Source organism: Eubalaena glacialis, chromosome 18 (assembly GCF_028564815.1).
Source record: "Eubalaena glacialis isolate mEubGla1 chromosome 18, mEubGla1.1.hap2.+ XY, whole genome shotgun sequence".
Classification (NCBI taxonomy): domain Eukaryota; kingdom Metazoa; phylum Chordata; class Mammalia; order Artiodactyla; family Balaenidae; genus Eubalaena; species Eubalaena glacialis.
The window spans coordinates 634,534-655,936 of NC_083733.1; the positions used below are offsets into that span (position 1 = coordinate 634,534).

The window sequence follows — 21,403 nt, forward strand, 5'->3', positions numbered from 1 at the left end:
TAGAGTTCTGGGGAATATTCATTGGCTAGGCTCCCTTAAAATACAAAGTGTGGAATATTAGATGTCATTTAAATTAGATTTCATTAAATGCATGCTTTTTGTTCATATAAAAATTGGCAGTTGTGTTCACACACCTCCCCAGAAAGCTCTCGCTCTCCCCACCACAGCCCTTGTTGGTCAGTAGGACTTGGGTCCTTTTGTTCCAGGACATTGGAGTTGCCTGGAGAGTGCACATGCCCAAGAACAGGGTTTGGAATATAGGCAGGGCAGAGCAGAAGGGAGGGTCTGAGCCCAGGCTGTGCCCCAGCTCCTTTCCCTCTGGATGTTTCTAGCTGAACTGGCCTCTGGGCTCTGGTACCCCAGCTGTGCTGGGCAGGAAGGCATGTGGAGATTCTGCTTGCTACTGGAAGGCGTTTGTCGGCTGTTTGTAGCACCTCATTTGTTGCTTGTAATATTGCCATTATTTTCCTTCCATTGTTAGCTACAGGGATTCTCATGGAGCCAGTGTTCATTTTATTTTTTTACTTATTTTTTATGTTTTTATTTTTCTGGCTGCACCGCGAGGCTTGCGGAATCTCAGTTCCCGGACCAGGGCTTGAACTTGGGCCACGTCAGTGAAAGTGCTGAATCCTAACCACTAGACCACCAGGGAACTCCCCATTTTATTTTTAATACCTTCAAATTTTAAAAGCTGGCTAAAGGGATTTCCTCCAAGTTTTATATTTGAGGGTGAAGAGATTTGCCTGTATCTGGCTCAGAGTAGAGCTCCACAGGTTCTATTAAAACTGAGCTGAACTTGACTGCTGGACCAACCTGAAATCCCACCTTCCCTCCTGCTCCTTGCTGTGCCTTAGAGGACGAGGGTTCTGTGCAGTTGTGGATGTTTGCTGTGGGGAGTTCCCGTGCAGCCCACTTGGATCTTGGTGGGAGGAAGAAGAAGGCAGGGGAAAGGCGATGCAGGGGGCTGCGGGCCGGTGGGCTGTTCTATGGGGTCGACCAGGACAGAATCAGGGAGGCGCCTTCATGGCTTGGCCTTGTGCACTCTAGATTAGGTACCTTTTTTTTTTTTTTTTTTTTAATTTTTATTGGGGTATAGTTGATATACAATGTTGTGTTAGTTTCTGCTGTACAGCAAAGTGAATCAGTTGTACATATACATATCCATTCTTTTTTAGATTCTATTTCCGTATAGGTCATTACAGAGTACTGAGTAGAGCTCCCGGTGCTATACGGTAGGTCCTTATTAGTTATCTATTTTATATGTAGTACTGTGTGTATATCATAGAATACGTACCTTGATCATTATTTGTGTTGCCCGTTGGGAATAGGGATTTGGGTATTCTTAGTGCCAAAAAAAGAAAGGTGATGGTGAGGTTTGCGGTGAGGTTTGCGGTGTACTGTGTTCTGAGAGTGAGGATGCGGTGTTTGGTCCGGCAGGGTCGTCTGCACCATCTCGTGGTTGCCACTGAGGCTCCCCCAAGCTGTGTGGGGGACCCTGCAGATGGAGCTGAGGGTTGGCCAGGGTAGCGAGTTTGAAAGGGGAGCAGAGCAGCGGTCTGGTCCCTGGCCCAGGGCGGGGCAGAGTCTGCTCCCATGGCCCTGGATGTGTACACGGCCATGGCCCAGGGCAGCGTGGGCCCCAGGGCTTGCCGGCAGGAAGGCAGGGAAGGCAGTGCACACGCGCCTCCCGTCTCAGCCCCGTGCCCGCTCCCTGCTTCTGTCCACGCAGAGGCCCTGGGGCGGGAGCCGGAGCACAGGGGAGGAAGGAAGGGAACAAGAATGGGGTCTTGGGGAATCGCATGGCACTTACCGTTTCTGACTTTGTGGACCTTTTGTGAATGGGTAGTTTGCTTATTGGAAGAAAGAAACCCCGGGGCCCTCGTCCACCTCAGAGGGCGTTGTCACACATGAAGACCGGGGCCGCCGTCTGGATCCTGGGTGTTTGTGGGGGCGGGGCCGGGAACTGCGTGGGCAGCGCATCTGCATCTGGTTTGAGGACCCACCGTCTGATCCCAGCACATCCTTCACAAGTCGTCTTGTCCATTTTCTCCATCTCCTGGTTGTGGTCAACCTCTGTTTAAAATTTGCTCTTGTGAATTTTTTTTTAAATTAATTAATTTATTTGGCTGCGTTGGGTCTTCGTTGCTGCGCGTGGGCTTTCTCTAGTTGAGGCGAGCGGAGGCTACTCTTCATTGAGGTGCGCGGGCTTCTCATTGCGGTAGCTTCTCTTGTTTCGGAGCATAGGCTCTAGAGGGCAGACTCAGTAGTTGTGGTTCACGGGCTCAGTAGTTGTGGCTCGTGGGCTCTAGAGCACAGGCTCAGTAGTTGTGGTGCACGGGCTTAGCTGCTCCGCGGCATGTGGAATCTTCCCGGACCAGGGCTCGAACCCGTGTCTCCTGTTTTGCCAGGCGGATTCTTAACCGCTGCGCCACCAGGGAAGCCCCTGTTCTTGTTAATTTTTTGAACAAAGATTGTTTTTAGATTTTGAATTTTCCTGTTCTTTTGAAAAGTTTACCACCTAGCTCACCCACCCGTGCCCTCCACCCCTGTGTATTTTCATCTTGGCCTCGGGCAGAGTGGTGACTTATGGAGGAGCTGCAGGAAGCCCCGGCTGCAGAAGCGGGATGGTGAGGCCCCGCCCCCGTGTTTGGGGGAGGGGGTCTCTGGCAGAGTGTGTGTGAGTTGGGTGCTGGAGCCTGTGGAGTTGGGCTTTATTGCAGCCCAGTCTCACACTAGCATCTCAGATGCAGTCTTTGGGCTTGAGGCCCATGGAGATAGATGGGTCGGGGGTAGGACAAAGGTTTGCAGCCAAACCTGGGGTGGTACAGCTGGGAATGCTCAACCCTCTTTTGAGCATTTTTTATGGGAAAAGCTATAATCAGGTGTATAAGCTCATCTAACCTCCTTAAGCTAACACCTCACTTTTCAAAGAAAAAATCCCTTTTCTTTGTGTTTGAGGCTCTTCTTTTTACCCTGCCCCGCAGGACGTCTCTTGGGCATTCTAGTGATGGCTGCTCTTCTAGGTCTGTGTGCAGAGGGTCTCTGGGTGGCCCCTGTCTTCACGTGTGACAACGCCCTCTGAGGTGGATGAGGGCCCCGGGGTTTCTTTCTTCCAATAAGCAAACTACCCATTCACAAAAGGTCCACAAAGTCAGAAACGGTAAGTGCCATGCGATTCCCCAAGACCCCATTCTTGTTCCCTTCCTTCCTCCCCTGTGCTCCGGCTCCCGCCCCAGGGCCTCTGCGTGGACAGAAGCAGGGAGCGGGCACGGGGCTGAGACGGGAGGCGCGTGTGCACTGCCTTCCCTGCCTTCCTGCCGGCAAGCCCTGGGGCCCACGCTGCCCCGGGCCGTGCGGGAGGGATCCCACTCGGGAATTGGCTGCTGAGTTGCATCTTCCAGGAACCCTGAAGGTCTGTGAGAGGCACGAGAGGCACGGGCTCTCCAGATATTTTCACTTACCTTCTTTTTCTTCCCCTACGAAACCCAAGAAAGTAGGTGGCATTTTCCACATTTTTATTAAAAGATTCTAGGCCTCGAAGATGTTGAATAGTAGGGTTTTCAAGGTTCCATAGCTGATCAGCGGCAGACTGAGTGCGTCCTGGGGTCCTTCTTACACTAAGGCAGGAGATCACTGTGCTGGCGTCTGACTTGAGGAAAGGGGCAGGAAGTGAATGAAGTGGCGTGCTGGTGTATCAGCTCCGGGCGATGGCACTCCCTGGGCCCCCTTTACACTTGTACCATGATTGTGCTGCAGGGGGTGTGGGGGGCTGTGGTGGTTGGGTGAGTGAGCGTGGGTTTATGGTGGACTGTGTGTGGCGGGGTGTATGTGTGGCATTGGCGTGTGTGCGGTGGGGACGCGGTGGGGGGGGGGCGTCTCCGGCCATCACCCAGTGCTCGGCTCCGGGGCAGAGGTCATGTGCTTGAACTGTGCCGGGTGCAGGGCGAGACCTGGGCACAGTACAGACAGGACTGGGTCCACTGCTCTAGGTCGACGGCAGAGCCTGTTTTCTCGATTCCTCGCACCTGCCGTCCTTGTCCAAGGAAGAAGTTGCTGTTCTGTTCACTCTCGACCCTTTCACACTTTTTCCTGAGACTTAAGTGAACTGCGGTCCGTGTCCCGAGGGCAGTGGTCTCAGAGGAGTCGTGGGGCCTGCAACCCCCGGAGAAGGTGGCCGGTAGAGGCTTCCCAGCTGGTGACCACTCGGGGCTGCTTGGCCACCAGTGTGTGAGGCCCGGCGCCCTGGCAGTGGGACTGTGCCAGGGAGCCCTGCTGGGGTGGCCGGGAAAGGACAGCCACAGCTCCCATGCTGCTGTCGGTGCCCTCGTTTGTGACCTGATAAGTTGTCAGCTCGGCGGAAGATGGAGTTATGTAGTATGAACAAAGGAGTTATGGGCTTGGTGCTCTCGTGCTGCCCGGTGGCCCAGACGCTGGCGAGGCGGGCACTGCCTCCCTCGGGGCTGGGGCAGGAGTGGGGCTGTGGCTGGCGGGCAGGCTTGCTGGTCTCCCGGGGAGCTCCGAGAGACGTGGAGGCCTGTCTTCAAGGAAGGCTCTGTCCTTCTTCTCCATGCAGGCAGACGCTGCACCTGGGGACTCCGCGCCTGCTCTCTTTGTCTGTTCTGCCCCCCAGGCCCCCCGCACCGGGGCGCATCTGTCTCCCTCTCTGCAGCTGTCCTCTTTCCATGGCTCATGTAGCACCTTAGCCCCTCCAGTTCTTCTGGGCACTGCGAACCTTCACGTCTCCTCCAGGACCACCTGCAAGTGCCTACGGCCTGGGCCTTCGGGACTGGGGCCCCTCCCCGCAGGGAGTACCGGTGTGACGTGTGCGCCTGTGCCCGTGTGTGTAGCCTGGGGACATTCTGCTCGGTGCTCAGAGTGGGCACGAACGTGTGTGCCTGGAGCCCGCCATGCGGGAGCTGCAGTCCAGAACACCTGGTCTTGAAGGGTGTCCTGCTCACAGCGTTCACCCCTCCTGTGCTTTAGAGTCAGGAAACGGGAAGCAAAGTGCATGACTGGGTTCAGGACCTTGGTGATTGTCTGGCTGAAGTTTTGCTGGAGATCCGTTGAGGTTCACTATGGTGCATCCTGTGCGTGGAACAGTCCTGGGAGATCATGTGAGGAATTTGAGCCCTGGGTGTGGGCTCTGTGTGGGTCCTGAGGACTCTTTGGAATTCCAGTAGCGCATTTCCTGATAAGGAACTCAGGGCAGCCTGGCCTTGGACGTAATCAAGTCTGTACTCGGGAAGCTGCTTGGAAAGTCACTGCGTGAGGACAGGCTCCTGCCAAGGGCTGTTTTGCAAGTGTGTGCTACAAAATATTTTCTCTTCCCCTTATTACTTAAGTAGGGCGCCTGTCATAAGCTAGTGAAAGTTATTTGAGAGCACAGATTCTGGCGGGAAGAACTTCTCTTAAACTCATTTAGAAATAGCCATAGAGAAGTACTAAAAGAGGGCGTTTTTCCCAGCAGCCTCACCAGACCAACCGGTAGGTGGTCGTGCCCGAGAGCCTGTGACAGTGGCCTCGGGCTGTGGTCTTAACCGTGACCCTGGGCTGGCGTGTGGAGAGGAGAGACTGTGAGATGTTTCTGTTTGGAAGTTCGATTTTGGTTTTATTTAAAACAACAAACTGTGTTTATGGTGTGTGGTTTCCACTCGGGGGCTCACGACTTGGGTTCCCCCTCCCAGTGGGCCTGCGGGCAGGCGTTGGCGGTGCGAGCACAGGGTGGCTCTTGGCGGGCTGCGCTTTGAGGGTGGATCTCCACAGGGCTGCGCAGAGTCTTGGGTCCTAGGACAGCCCCGTGAGGTTGGGAGAGGGGCGCTGGCTTGGCTTTCGTGCTCTGGAAGCGCCCCCCAGGGAAGGGTGTGGTGACCACCCCGGACTGAGGCTCAGCGGCTCAGCGGCTCAGCGGCTCAGCGGCTCAGGGCTGCTGCCGTTCGCTTCCCTGTCACCCAGACCCTTCGAGCTGAGGCTGCGGTTTCTGCAGGGCACTAGGAGGACAGCGTAGTGTTTTGTGACCATTAACGCTTGCGTGGGAGGCTGCGGGGAGGGACCACACCCGTGGGCACGGGGTCAGCCTGGCGGAGCGCGTGCTCGGTCCCGGAGGCCACGCGCCCTTAGATATGGCAGGACGGACAGGCTCCGAGACCGGCCAGGTGGTGGGCTGAGCTGCGGTCTGACGCGGAAGGAGTGAGGGCTCCGCCTCTCAGCGTGGGGTTTCCTCGAGGTGCTTGACCTGGGAGGGTGACGGGCCGTGAGTATGTGCCGCGCAGGGATCCGCGTGGCTTGAGGGGCAGGTCCCCCTTCAGGTGCCCGTTCGTGGCCGTCAGGGGCCTTCTGGGCCGGTGCCCAGTCACAGAGGCTCAGCTGAGAGTTGCTGGGGGTTTAGTGGGGAGCGAGCGGGACGCTCTGTGGGCCTCCCCCCTCCCTGACGCCGCTCCCATCCCTCTCCAGGGGCGCCGTCTGGGCCGCCCTTGGCCTCATCTCAGCTCTCGAGGCTCCTTTCTCACGTGCTGGGGCCTGGGGCCTTTGGAGTTTACTCAGGCTGTTCCCAGGTGTTACACGTTTAAAACAAAAAATACGTTTTTGGCTACTGATGGGAGGTTGGGGGTGGGTGGAGTCTGGGGCAGACGGAGGATTTGGGGTTCGCGGGAGCAGAACTGCCCCAGGAATGAGCTCTGTCTTGTCCCCGCACAGCTGGCACACTCCCCTGCACACACCTGCTGGGCTGAGTTGCGCTCGCTGAGGTTGCAGGGAAACTGCTGTCAACAAGAGAACCCCTACCTTTTCTACAAAGAGCGGACTAAAGTAAAGTGTAGGTCGCTGAACATAATTGTACACGACGTTGCTTTCTTTTGTTGAAAGGGTAGTTTCTTAGTGCAGTGAAGTGTAGAAATCTTTTTTTTTTAAATTAATTAATTAATTTATGTTTATCTTTGGCTGTGTTGGGTCTTCGTTTCTGTGCGAGGGCTTTCTCTAGTTGTGACGAGCGGGGGCCACTCTTCATCGCGGTGCGCGGGCCTCTCACTGTCGCGGCCTCTCTTGTTGCGGAGCACAGGCTCCAGACGCGCAGGCTCAGTAATTGTGGCTCACGGGCCCAGTTGCTCCGCGGCATGTGGGATCTTCCCAGACCAGGGCTCGAACCCGTGTCCCCTGCATAGGCAGGCAGATTCTCAACCACTGCGCCACCAGGGAAGCCCAGAAATCTTTTCTTTATTCTAAGAGTTACGCTATTCGGTGTCTTAGAGAAAAGTTAGGGCTCCCCATGATTGAAGTAGTTCGTGCACATTGACCAAAACTCAGTGTATCAGTTTGCTGGGGCGGCCGTGACAAACCCACAGAGCGGGGGCCTCAGACCACAGAGACAGACTCCCCCACAGCCCCAGAGGCCAGAAGTCCGAGACCGAGGTGCCGGCCGGGCTGGTCCCTGCCGGGCCGAGGGAGAATCTGCCCCAGGCCTCTCCCAGCTGCTGCATTTGCTGGCGCTTCTGATGTTCTGTGGCTCGCGGAAGCGTCACCCCCATCTCTGCTTCCGTCTTCACGTGTGCGTGTCTGTGTCTGTGTCCAAATTTCCCCTTTTTATAAGGGCACCAGTCGTACTGGGTGAGGACCCACCCTGATGATCTCATCTTGACAACATCCGCAAAGACCCTGTTTCAAAATAAGGCCGCATTCTGAGGTACTCGGGGGTTATGATCCCAAAATAACCTTTTTTGGGGGGGACACAATTTAGGTAATAACACTTACCGGTAAATAAAGTTAAATATAAAGAATAAAATAAAAATCACGTGTAATCCTATCCCTCAAAGATAAACATACAAATTAAAAATTGTGACTATGTTACATACTTTTCACAAAACAGGGATCAGACTGTGTATAAACTTTCGTGTTCTGCACTTTAAAACCTAGCATTAACTTCCGATGATGTGAAACTTCAAAATGTGACTTTTAGTGACTACATAGTCTAGAGAGCAGTGTATATAATGTGCCTGATGAAATTACGATTTTCACGTTTTCTGGAGAAGGGGCCTTGTCCCCTTGCACACTGTCCGCCCTCACACAGCAGGGGGTCCCGTTGAGCGGAGCCTGGGGGCTGGGTGGGGAGCAGGTGAGGTGGGAGGGGCTTCAGGAGGTGGGAGACTGGGCTGGGGGTTGGCGGCCTAGCCTGGTGTGGCTGCCTTTGTTTCGTAAACCAGGTGCTCTGTTCCTGGGGGCCTCCCGGCCCAGCATGGTGAGCTTGTGGCAGTTCGGTCACCTTTTTTATTAAGCAGACTTTATTTTTTAGAGCAGGTTTAGGCTCACAGCAGAATCAAGCAGCAGGGTACAGAGATTTCCCATATACACTCCACCCCCACCCACCCAACCCGGCGGAGTGGTTGATCTGTTGAAAGCAGTGAACCTGCACAGACACGGTGTCACCCAGAGTCCGCGTCTGCATTCTGCTTCCCTCTCGGTGCTGTCGGTCCTGTGGGTTTGGACGAGTGTGTGATGATGCGTCTCCAGCATCACAGCCTCACACAGGCTCATCTCACTGCCCTGAAAGCCTCTCCCTCCACCTGTGTTTACCCTTCCATCTCTTCACTGTCTCCACAGTTTTGCTTTTTCCAGAATATCATGTGGTTGGGCTCGTACCGCCTTTTCAGATGGGCTCCTTTCACGTAGGAATGTGCATTTAAGGTGCCTCCGTGTCTTTTCATGGCTTGATAGCTCATTTCTCTTTTTTTTTTTAGTGCTGAATAATAGTCCATCGTCTGGATGTCCCACAGTTTATTTATCCATTCACCTACTGAAGGGCATCTTGGATCACTTTTAATTGTCTCTCTGGTCTTCTCTGATGGGAAGTAGACAGTAAACAAAGCCAGCTGCTGACCTCTGACCTCTCTGTGAATTGCCTGGAAGAGGGGGTGTTGCCGCCCGGATGCTTGTGCCGTGTTGTCCCCCAGTTCCGAGAGCCCTGGACTGTGCAGGACGTTGCTCCAGGACGATGCAGCCTTCTGTTCAGGGAACACCTGAAACACTTCGCGTGGAAACCATCCCCACAGCGGTGACACACTGCGGAGTTGGTGATGGGCGACAGGGAGAAGGATGGCCTCGGGCTGTGGTCTCCTGGGGTCCGAGGGTGCGCACCCCAGTCCAGAGGCGGTGCAAGGCCCTCGCTGGGCTCCTTGGGAAGTCTGTGTGCCTGTCCAGCCAATGTGCCTTTGCCCACACCACTTAATTTTCCTTTCAGAGACAAGACCAGTAATTCTTAGCCTGGGCTTAGAACACGTAGAGTGTCATGGGGTCTGTAGCTATTTCAGAATGCCGCCAAATTCTCCAAACGCAACCCACACACTGCATTTTTGAGAGTGAGCTCTGCCCCTGGACTCAGCAGTAGGATTGACACTCAGGGCCCTGAGCCGCGTTCTGAAGCAGAGCCCCGCCCGGAGGTTCTGGTCGCCAGCTTGGGGGCTGCTTGGACCTGGACCCGGTCCGTTCACCCCTGTGCTGCAGCCTCACCGCTAGGCCTTCGTTTCCCCATCTGTAAATGACATGATTTTGGATCCTTTTCATCTTGACATTCAGAGGATAGTACTGGGTCAGGGTCTACAAAAGATTGCTGTAAAATCTGGAATAGTGCATCTTACTCTTGCCGAGCAACAAGGACAAAGTCCCAGTCGTGCCCCAACCCGGGGCGCGTGGGCCCCTCGTGTCGATGTCCGTGTCCCGCAGCCGGCGGGCACTCTCTGCTGGCCTCCACAAGTCTCAAGTGGAGCTGAATGGACAGACAGGCCCACCAAGCGGGCCAGGCCCGCCACCCTGCTCCAGTCTCCTCTGTGCTCCTGATGTGGAACCACGCGGCCCTGGGCATCGGCTGCCACCAGGGAGACAGACAGAAAGCCAGTGCTTCTTTGAGAGAAACGCTCAGATTTTGTATATGTTCATCTTTTCTCTCTTCTCATCTAGTTGATGGTGATCATGGTGGGATCCAGGGAGTGGGGCACACGGATTAAAGGGTCTTGTCGTGGGTGAGGTCTTGGCGGGGTCTGTGATGGAGTGGGGGCCTGGAGTAGCTGTCTCTCCTGCACGCCCGTGTTCCTGGGCCCTGTCATCTCAGGAGCTCCTCATGTTGTAAACACGGAGGGGCCCAGAAAACTTCTGTCTGTATAGGGGCGTCTGTGAATGAAATGCTTATTTTCTAATTTCATTTAAAAGTAGGAGTAATAAACCCATTGCATGTTACTCTAAATCACTGTACTTTCCAAAATGAAAAACTGTCATATGTTGCTTTGGTTAAAGTATACCCCCCCCCCCAAAAAATGTAGTTGGAATAGGGAAGATTATTTGAATAGCTTTTTTTGTTTGTTTGTTTTTTTGTTTTTTTTTGGCCTCACCGCGCAGCTTGCGGGACCTTAGTTCCCTGACCAGGGGTTGAACCCAGGCGCCGGCAGTGAAAACACTGGGTCCTAACCACTGGACGGCCAGGGAATTCCCTTCAATAGCTTTCTGATATAATTTTGGAGGTTTTATTTGATATGACACTGAAACCCAACAAATGGTCATGTGGTGATGGTCATTGGCAGCGTGCGTCCTCCATTGGGTCACAGGTGTTTCTTCTCAGCTGTATTCGACCCACTGGTCTTTCTTGCCCTGTAACTGGACCTTTTACCTGTGTTGGATTTTGCAGCATTGTGCATTGGCAGTTGGTCAACTGTGGTTTGCTCAGTTATTTCCGTCTTCCAGATGCTGATGTATTTTGTTTTGCTACTTTTGTTTCTGTTACCACCAGTCTCATCAGAAGAGCCTTTAAGCCGTCAAAAGCTATCTGCTCATGGCGTTTTCCAAAATTCTAATATTTGACCGAATGCTTGAATTTTAGCATTGGCAATAAAACAGGTCAGGTGCTGGGACTTCCCTGGCGGTCCAGTGATTAGGACTCTGAGCTTCCAGTGCTGAGGGCCTGGGTTCGATCCCTGGTTGGGGAACTAAGATTCCACATGCTGCACGTCGTGGCCAAAAATCAATAAATTAGGTCAGGTGTTTTCCTTGAAGTGGCAGTCTCATTTTGTTCATTTTCTAGAAACAGTCTGCCAAATACCCTCGTTTGTAGAGTTTGTATATCAGTCATTCTTCCATATAAAAATGCTTTTGCTGGAGACAGCTGTTATTTGGTACACAGCAGAAATGCTTCATGTACATTTCACATTTTGTTACATAGAATATGAAAAAGACAAGTACGGAAAGGCTTGGTATTTAATGAAATTAATAATTCATTAATTAATGATTCATCATGGAGGTTCTTAAGCAAGTTGGACCATCACCTTTGCATCATGAGTGCAGATATCACCCCAGCTAAAAAGGCAGTGCTGCTATGAAAAAAGTTTCAGAAGGGCTGCAGGAATTCCTAAGGGTCCTTGGACCACATTTTGTAAACAGCTGTACTAAGCTCTTCAACCTGTATGAGAAATCGTAGTTGAACAAATCAAGTCAGCCTACATGCTTATCGGTCTCTCAAAATTCCACAGCCTTAGGAGAATCCGATGGTGTCCATGACCTCTCCCTAGTGTGTAAGCTCACGAGTTCGTGTGCATTTTCAGAGGGCTCCTGGTTTGGTGGACCCTTGGTAGTAAGCACCCCTCCTGTAGTTCTCACAGAAATGTGAACATCGGCCCCCCCTTTAAAGTAGGTCTGTGCATGTCTTCTGGCGCATGCTCACAGACTCAGCACACATCCTCAGCTGTGTGTCGGTGCCCTAAGCTGGTTCCCCTTCCTTTGATTTCCTCTTCGGGTGCAGACCGGCAGCAGAAGGCAGTGCTGTGCGGCCGGGCTTCCTGTGTGCCAGCCGCTCTTGGGGGTGTGGACTCTGCCCCCAGGACAGGTTGCTGGGTGAGGTCCAGCCCACTCCTCTGGCAGCACACAGCCCTTCCCTGGGCCTCATCCAGTTTCCTTGCGTAATTCTTCTGGCTGAGACGCTGCCTCCAAACTGACGGTACATCTCATAGTTTTAGACCCTGATTCTCGTCGATCATTTGAACCATGTAGCTTCCTCTTGGGTCACTTTGGTTTTGTCTTCTGTAGTTCAGCCTGGTCACTTGATCTAAAAATCTGTCTTTGTTTTTCCAAATTTTGCAGACCTTTTAAGATGATATGGATTGCAATGACTCGAAATATATCGTTACACATTTGCTGGTTTGGAGAACTTTTTAAAGTTATGGAGTTCTGTATACTCAACTTTTATTAGTCTTCTAAAAAATTGCTGTCTCTGAATTGACTGTGAAGGGACCTTGAGACTGACGTTCTAATAATGCTGGGGCCGATCTGCTTTAATTGGAAATGAGGACGCTGGGCCTTTTCCCAATAACTCAGTAACCTCCTGGATGTAACTCCGCAGGCCGTTTACTATGAAACTCTGATGTACAACCCGGTAAGCATCTTTAATGAAGTTCTTTATCATAAAACATGACTCCTGTATATGAAAGTGATCTTTTTCAGGTTTTATTGAGATGAGGAGGAGAAAATACTCTTAACTGTCTGTCAGAGATATTTTTGTATCGGGAGGGGTCTCCTGATTAGTGAGAGGAGTACGGCAAGCTTGGCGGAGTCGAGGCCCTTTGTGTCCAGGGATGCGGAAGCCGGTTGGACCGTAGTCTGAGAGCGTGCCTGCGCTGGGGACAGCTGGACCAGGAGCGCCTCACTCCGCGCGGGCCCTGCCCAGTGCTTTCTGCTCTGGACTGGCTCCTGCTCTGTGGGCTGTGGCTTTGCTGGATCTGTGTGACCACAGCTGTGTGTCAGGACCCACTGCCACTTTTGACACACTGTGGTTGGAGCTTCCCTTATTTTGGGCCCTCAGAATTAAATCAGTCTGTGCCATAACTTTCTTGGTGATTCTTTTTTGGCATAAACTTCAAACTCATGCAGATCAGAATGGTAGTTCTCACTGTCTGATGTATTTCCTTTTATTTAGTAAATATTTAGCATCTGTGTGTGCAAGATGCCATGCAACACTCAGCTGGATTTCCAGCATGAAGAGTAATGGCCTAGCTGGGCTGCTTCCTGCCCATCAGCCCTGGGCCAGCCGCTCCCCCTTTTAATGCGTACAGGCCCCCTGGGGTGGGCGTTCTCACTTTGCCTGCAGAAGGAAGGTGGAGTCTCGTGTGTGCGTGGGACTCCGGCAGCTCCAGCGGGTGCTCTTCCATGAGGCTGTGACGTCACCTGTGAGCACGAGTGACTCTCAAGGCATTTGAGTCTCGCAGAAAGATGTCAGACGCACAGAGAGACCCCCTAGAAGCACCTGTGAGAAGGAGGTGTGTGGGAACGGGGAGACTGTTTCTCTTGTGGATCGAGCTTGCCCACGGCTCTACTGAGGAGGTAGCTTTGGGTGGGCTGTGAGTAATAAGTGTAATTAGAATGAATGGCCGTGGTGTTTAAAAAAGGGCTTTCGGGTGAAGGAATCAGTGAGTCTGGAGCTGCGAGTCCCGTGTGTCTAAAGGTTGGGGCGCAGGTGAGGTTGGGCCGCCAGACCAAGGGGTGTCTTGGAAGGGGGGCGGGGAGGAAGCCCAGCGAGCGGGCGCAGACCCATCTCCGAGGCTGCTCTGGGGCTTGGGAAATGGGGAACCAGACTCTCAACTCGGTACCTGGAGGGATGGCAGTGTCGCTGCAGAGACGGGGGACACAGAGAGAAGGGGCTGATGGGAGGCGCTGTGTTTGGGCACGAGGGACTTGAGGTGCCGGGAGGAGGGTGACTGGGATGCCCAGCAGGCAGTGGAGGCCGGGGTCCCCCATGGGTGCGGGTGTGTGCGCACTGGGAGAGGGGTGGGCAGGAGGAGGGAGGATACACAGAGCAGACCACCAACCACCAGAAGCACCCTAGCGTAATGTAGTAGTCTTCAGCGGGCAGGTTTGCTTTTTATAAGATAAAAAATTGAAAGAACATCCATAAACGTGATTTCTTCACTGTAAGCAGTAGGTTCTTTGAATGGATGATGGGTGGTTGTCTGGGTCACGTTCCTGTTCTGGGAAGTAAGGTGCCTTATGTTCTAATCTGTACATTATTATGTATTTAAACCTCGTAGTAAGCATAGCTCACATGGACTTCGTGTTCCTTTTTTTACTAGCAATTTTTGGGTTTTTAAATGGTCTGAAGAACCAATAACGATGTGCTTTAGACTGAAGCCTCCGCAGAAGAATCCAAGAAGTGTGGTTTAATTTCTAGACATTAGTGGTGAGGCTTAAGCAGCTTGGAACCCCCAGGTACTGGTTGCTGTTTGCTTCAACTTGAAATGGGTTTGTACTCTTTATCAAGCACCTCTCTGCCTCCTGTAAAGCTCCTGTAAAGCTGACTTCCTTCAGTTTTGGGGAGTGTGAAGGGTGAGACCAGGTGAGCCAGAACACAGCAAAACTAGTGAACGCAGCACTCGCAGGCAGCTAGGACCAGAGGCCTGAGAGCTCCGCCCCGAGGCCTGGAGACTGCAGGTTTGTCGGGACCTCCCCTGGGCTGCCGTGCCGGGTGGCGCGGGTGGCCGCAGAGCAGAGCGCACTGGGCCTCCAGTCCCCACGGCTCTGCTGGGGCTGCTTCGGACCTTTGGGGACGTCCCTTTTCTCATTCATTTGGCACAGTTATGCGTCACCAAGAACAGATGTTAGTTTTTGCAGAGCTGTGTGGATTAAGGTACACTTTCACTCCTTCCCCATGATGCCGGTTGGAGCGGAGCGGGCACCGGAAGGGCTGGACGGGGGTGTGGAGCGGGGTGGGGGTCCGGCCTCGGGTGCCTCTGCCTGACTGGGGCTTGGGCACCACTGCCTCTCGGGTCTTCACAGTTGGTATGGGAGCATTTTGTGGGTTCCTTGGCTTTAAACTTTGTGAGTTGGGGACAAGGGAAGGACTCCGTGGACAGGAAGGTGCCTGGGTCACCTGGGTGAGGGCGATGGGGAGGGTCCCCGGCGGGGATTCGACATGGGCTCACTCAAGGCGGTTTCCTTTCTTCTGCAATGGAATTGCTTAGCATCTGTTTCCGGTGTTCCTCTTCTCTGACGTGGTATTCAGAAGAAAGCAGCCCTGGGCAGTTTTCTGCTCCAGGAGTTTGATGGTTCAGAGGCGCGGGCTCCGGGCTCCTCGGCGGCCCTGCACACAGGGCCGTCGACGGGCCTGTTTGCGTCGTCGGGTCGGCGCTGGCGGTCCGTCCTCCCGGAACTGGCCCTGGTGCGCTGTATTAAGGCGCACTCAGACTATTCAGCCTCACTCCTTGCCAGACGCCCCCTCTGTCCCAGGGCCCTGCCCGGCACACGCCATCGCGTTCGGTGGTCCTGTCACCTCAGTCTCTTCTGGTCTTCTGTGACCTGGGCACTTTCAAGGACCACCAGTGCGGTGTTTCTTAGAGAATGTCCTCCATGTGGGTTTCTCTGATGTTTTCTCCTTAGACGGGGTTGTGGTTTGGGAGGCAGATGACCACAGAGGAGAAGTGCCTGCTCATCGTGTCCAGTCGGGGTGCTGGCTGGCCCCGCGCCCGCCTGGGTGAGGAATGCCTGCAGTCCCGTCGGGGTGGAAGCGTCTCCAGGCTTCCATTTTACGAAGTGTTCATGGCATCCTGTGAGAACGTCTGAAGCGTTTGTTTTGCTTGATGTCATCTATGCTGTCAAGACTATTATTTTCTTAAATGAACGTTTTGTCACTTGGGAAAGGATCTGCTTTCTCCACCCACCAGAGGTAAGAGGTAAACTGTTTCAGGTCACGACTTGCAGTTTTATCACTATTATTTGTGTCCTGAAGTTCTTTCAGAAATACCGTTCCCTGGCAGGTACCTTTTGGGATTACAGTGTCAGCAGCTCTGAGCCCCCCTCCCCGAATTGCAGCCCTCCTTCTCGGGGGGCCATCTAGACTAGGCCATGGTCTCAGAGAGCCTCGCCCTGCCCGGGAGCTGTGCTGTGCTGTCACAACCCAGAAGAGAGGCCGGGCTGCGAGCGTCCAGAGCGGCTGTGTGTGGCTGTGGCCTCTTGGCCAGGCCTTCCTGGGGTGGGGGGTGGGGAGGCTGCCTGGCACGCTGCATCTGGGGAACCGGCTGTGCGGCTGTGACCAGGCGGACAGGCTGCGTGGACTGTCCTGCTCGTCACACTGTTCACAAGGCGACGCGCTGCTTTGCTGCACAGCAGACGCTAACACAACGTCGTAGATCACCTGCAGTTGAATCAGGTTGTAAGAAATGTGACTTTCTAGGGCTTCCCTGGTGGCGCAGTGGTTAAGAATCCGCCTGCCAATGCAGGGGACACGGGTTCGAGCCCTGGTCCGGGAAGATCCCACATGCCGCGGAGCAACTACGCCCGTGCGCCACAACTACTGAGCCTGCGCTCTAGAGCCCGTGAGCTACAACTACTGAGCCCGCGCGCCACAACTACTGAAGCCTGCGCTCCTAGAGCCCGTGCTCCACAACAAGAGAAGCCACCACAATGAGAAGCCCGCGCACCGCAACAAAGACCCAACGCAGCCAAAACTAAATAAATAAATTTATAAAAAAAAAATAAAGTCCCACATTATGTTTTCCAATCAGTAAGGGCTTTACTTCAACAACTATAATCCGAGAAATAGGAGAGACCCCGGCAGCCTCTTTGCTGCTTTTGCTGACAAATACGACTGTGTTCCTTAAGTTTTTAAAGTCGATTGAGAGCTTAGAGTGACTTCTCTCCTTAAATAAGATTGGTTAAGTATTTTTTATAATTTTTTTTTATAACTTATCTATTTTATACATATGAGTGTCTCTATGTCAATCCCAATCTCCCAAGGATTGGTTAAGTATTAAAATTTACCCTCCATGGTTTGTCGATGCAGGTTTGGGGCCCAGGTGGTAGCTCGGGGGATACGACAGCTGCCTGTTAAGTGGACCGGTGTCCCCGTGCGTGATGGCCTGGAGGAGGGCTTCCTGTGAAACGGATGGGCAGCGCCACCACCGCAGGGGGTGGTCTTCTTTCCAGGCTGTGGTTGGTAGGCTGTACCTAAAGCGAATGTAATTGCTGAGGAGTGAAGACCCGGTCCTTTGGTTTTGTTTTCTTGTCGGGACTGGTCGCTCCGCCTCCTTTCTCGCCACGGAGGGCGGCCCTCGGCCAGCCCAGGACACACGGGCCCTTCCGAGCTTCCCTGCCGTGGGTGGGGACTTCTCCATCTCCCGGCCGGCGGGGATGGCTCTGTTGGGCTCCGAAGGCTGAGACCTTGCAGTGCGAGTGCCACCTGCGTTGCCGTAGCTGCCGTGGTCGCTGGGAAAGTTCTTGGTCCTTGTGTCTGTAATGGTGCCATCTACTCAGGCGTTCTGGGTCTCGGCCATGGAGAATTGGAATTTCTTAGACGCTTCTCTCGGAACCTGTTTTCAAAAAAGCTACAGCAGAAGGATGATAGAAAGGTTTTGTTTATACGGTGTTAGCTTCAGGGCTGCCTACAAAGCATTTAGTTGGTGTTTTCTCAACTCAGTGGTCTGATTAAAAAATAATGAAGAGATAAAAGTTTATAGATAGCATAAAACATCTGTTTTGTTTGTTGCTTAATAGCTGGGAGTTAACTGCATTTCTGCAGGCAGAATTGGGGGTGGCTTTGGGTGCTGTCCCCTTCCCTTACTTCGTTCATCTCTTGCTGGAAACCAGCCCGACTTCCTGGGAAGGGGGGTCCTCGCCATGTGGACGGCTCTGGCCACGGTAATTCCCACGTCACACGCTTCCCTGGTGCTGGAGGACGTGAACACGGGACTCTTTGCTCGTTTTGTGAAGACTGATGGGCAGACAAGTCCCGAGTTTCCTTTTTACGGCCTGGAAGCTCTCTTCTCTCTTACAGACTCTGCCGTGAAAAGCTACCTCTTGCTGTGCACTCATGTATATGTGCTCACATGTGTGCTCACACACAGGCACTCGCGTGTATGCCAACAAACTCCTCACTGACCTTCCCTGCTTCTGACCACCACGGGGCTGTCGTTAGGATTGAATTCTCTTGATATTAAATGTGGGTTACTGTAAAATGTTGTAAGATCAGAAGGCCACCTGATTGAGGTAAAAGGAAGGAAAAATATCGTTCCCTGTCCCTTTCTAATTTTTAAAATTTTTATGTTTTATTTCCCCCCCCAGTGTGATTGAGACGTAATTGACGTGTGTGTGTGTGTGTGTGTGTGTGTGTGTGTGTGTAGATAGGTGTTGTGTTCTGGATCTCAGCTTGATTTCGATACAGAGTCGAGCCTCACACCTTAGCCTCACTGGCTCAGAACAACTTCAGAGCAGGTGGCCTCCTGCACATGAGGGGAAGATGTTGCAGGCAGGACTCGCCTGCTTCCTGAGGTGTGCTTGGCCTTCTGTCCTGCGTGCACTGGCAGCCCTGCAGCCTGCAAGGCTGTGCCTGGTGACTCCCTGACCCTTGCCGGCAGGCTTTGTGTTTGGCTCAGAGCTAGATTTGCAAACGGGTCCAGCCGTGGGGCCGGTCCCTCTGTAAGCTCCCCCGTCCCAGGGTCTGAGGGTGTGGGACAGGCCTCAGCTTAGAGAATACTCTCTTTCCGGAGGGGGGAGTTCAGGACTCAGGACAGAGGAGGGTGCTTTAGATTCTTTCCGGTGGAGCACCTCCCTCCACGGGAGCGGAGATCCTGCAGGGCGCTGGCGGGTCTGACCACGGCCCCCTTTCCCCGTGGCCGCCGAGCGGGGAGGGCGGCCAGGAGGAGGGTGGAGGCAGCTCTCCAGGGTCGGTGCGGTCCACGCACGTGCCCACTTCGTGTCGGGTCCTTGACCCTCGTCCATGGGGCTGTCCACCCGCTGCACCTGGGCTGTGCTGCGCTGCTTCTGGTGCACCGCGTTCCGTGGCGACTCTGTCACTGCAGACACACAGTCATCAGCAGGTGTCCACAGAGCGGGACGTGAAGGTTTGGAATCAGGCAGAAAGCGGCTCTCAGAAAGGGCCGATGCAGCGCCGTCTCGTCCCCGCTGTTCCAGCAGAGGTGGTGACGTCCGTGGTCCCTCAGGAAGCAGTAAGGGGAGGGCTCACTGCTGGCAGATTTCTGTTCTGTTGAACCTTTCGTCCGCAGACTAATCCTTTCCTCTGTGGCTGCTCCCCGCTCCCATTCCCGGAGACCTTGGTCCTCAGCCTGTCTCGGACCTGAGCACCATGGCGTCTTTTTTGCCTTAGGTCATAGGTATGCATTTCCAGGGGGCAGAGGCTGCTGGCCCGTCTCATTTAGCAGCTGCCCAAAGAGAAGAGAACCAGAACGGGGGTGGTCCCAGGAGGGAGGGCTGGGCTTGTGCGGCCCACGTGCCCGCTTCCCTGGGAGGGAGCGTTTCCTGAGGTGGTCGTTCTGGAGTGACTGTTGCGCCCTCTGCCCTGCAAGGCAGGAGGTGAGTGCCGTCTGTGACTTCCCGCTTTTTTGCTCCTGAACAGAGCAGTAGGGGAGACAGGCTCTGCTTACAGGTCCTGCGGTTTTATAAATGATTGTGGGACCGAGCACAGCAGGTTTGGGGAATCAATCGTGGGTTTCTATGTTAAGTTAGGGAAAGTTTGCTCATGGGTAACACTTGTAATCTTAAACGGAGGCGGGGGAGTATTGATTCAGTGTTTGGCTGGAGACCCAATGGTGGGGGCTTGTCTTTAGTTTTCTTTTGTCTTTAGTTTCTTTTAAACTTTCTTTTAGTTTTTCTTTTAGTGTATCAGTATTATCTAAATTTTTGCAAGAAAAACATGCTGCTCACATTATGGTTGTTTAAAAAAAGACAGACCCTGCCTCACCCCTCTTCCTGTCCCCCAACCCCTGAGCCCGGAGCCTGGACTGTGGTGCAGGGGGACGGGGGTCAGAGTCAGGCCTGAGTTAGTGTGTCCATCGAATGTGTTTTAGTAACTTTTATTAACTGTTTTAAAATAACTGACAGTGGTATGAAAGTTGAAAATCCGGACAAGAAACAGTTATTCGACAGGGCATAGTTGAATAAATACATGGCCTTGTGTGTGGTTTTTTTTTTTTAAATAAATTTATTTTTATTTTTTTTATTTTTGGCTGCGTTGGGTCTTTGTTGCTGCGTGCGGGCTTTCTCTAGTTGTGGCGAGCAGGGGCTACTCTTCATTGTGGAGCGCGGACTTCTCATTGCGGTGGCTTCTCTTGTGTGGAGCACGGGCTTCAGTAGTTGTGGCACGTGGGCTTCAGTAGTTGTGGCTCGCGGGCTCTAGAGTGCAAGCTCAGTAGTTGTGGCGCACGGGCTTAGTTGCTCTGCGGCATGTGGGATCTTCCCGGACCAGGGCTCGAACCTATGTCCCCTGCATTGGCAGGCGGATTCTTAACCACTGTGGCACCAGGGAAGCCCTGGACTTATGTTTTAAAGACTGCACTTTTTATTTCTTCGTTAGGCTGTAAAGCAGGGACAAACTGTTGATTTCTAGCCTTTGAGAGCCCTGGTGTGCAGAGGCTGAAGTAACAGATTGCTTTCAGCTTTGCCTGGGCCTCCCCTGCACTGGGCACTGTCTGAAGCATTTGGGCCAGCTTGCTGGGTTCCAGGGACCGGAGGAGGTGGGTCAGAGCAGGGGGCCTCTGCCTACCGCTGCCTTCCTGGTCCTCCACAGTACTGCTGCACAGCACTTGGACTTGAAAGGTCTCGACTTGTCTGGGGGAAGAGAACAGACACGGTATGAGCACCGCTGGGAGGCCACGGCCCAGAGAGCTTGCGTGGCTGCATTGTGGTCACCAAGTGAATGACCCAGGCCGGCCGACAGTATGCCCTGAGCCCAGTCTTCTCCCCCGACCCTGTCACATCCATTTGTGGGGCTGAAAAATGTTCACTAAACACTGGATGATAAAGTGAGTAAATATGGGGTGTGTGTGTACGTACATACATGTATACTGACAAATATCCTCCAGGCTGAATTTGACTAGCTGAAGGCCATTCGTTTCTTGCCATGAGAGTTCTGAAGGTCTGGTTCTGTGGACTGTGTGTCCTGACGAGCCTGTGGGCAGGGTTCAGTCTGGTTGGGACAGGGGCTGAGGTTGTCCGGAGGGCCCCTCGGACCCTCATGTGCAACCAGACCATGGGGGCCGTGCTTCGGGCCCTTCACTGTGTGCAGTTTCAATCCCGAGTCCTGCAGGCCACATAGGAGCGAGTCCGCGGTTTGGGCGCTCGGCAGTTGAGGGTAGCGGATCTGGGTTCAGGTGCGGTTTCCCCTTTGCCGGAAAGGCTTCTCTGGGTACATCCTGAGGCTGCTTCACATGGAACCAGCTGCCAATGCAGAGGAGCTGTGGAGATTAGACGGACAGGACCGGGGGCGGAGGGGCTGTGGGCGGGCGTCAGCCATCTCTTGGAAGCCGGGGCTCTGTGCTGACTGTCCCCTATGGGCCTCGGCGCAGGATTAAGTCCCATCTTTCTATTAGAGTTGGAAGCGGGTCACCCCATGGAGTCCTCTCACCTGGTTTATAGGCAGAACGCTTGTCACGTGTGG

At 53.5% G+C, this 21,403-nt stretch overlaps 1 protein-coding gene across 8 annotated transcripts in view; it reads left to right on the top strand.

Annotated features, from left to right (window-relative positions):
* ANKRD11 (ankyrin repeat domain containing 11) overlaps positions 1-21,403 on the top strand; it is a 163,249-nt gene that overhangs the window by 68,164 nt on the left and 73,682 nt on the right. For 5 of the 8 annotated variants that reach the window (XM_061172687.1, XM_061172683.1, XM_061172688.1 and 2 more), the window contains exons 3-5: positions 8,727-9,948; positions 12,109-12,400; positions 15,394-15,679. The exons of 2 other annotated variants lie outside the window; for them this stretch is intronic. The gene's annotated coding sequence lies outside the window, so the exon portion shown is untranslated. The remainder of the gene's footprint in view (positions 1-8,726; positions 9,949-12,108; positions 12,401-15,393; positions 15,680-21,403) is intronic. One more of the 8 variants, XM_061172686.1, reaches the window with a different exon arrangement.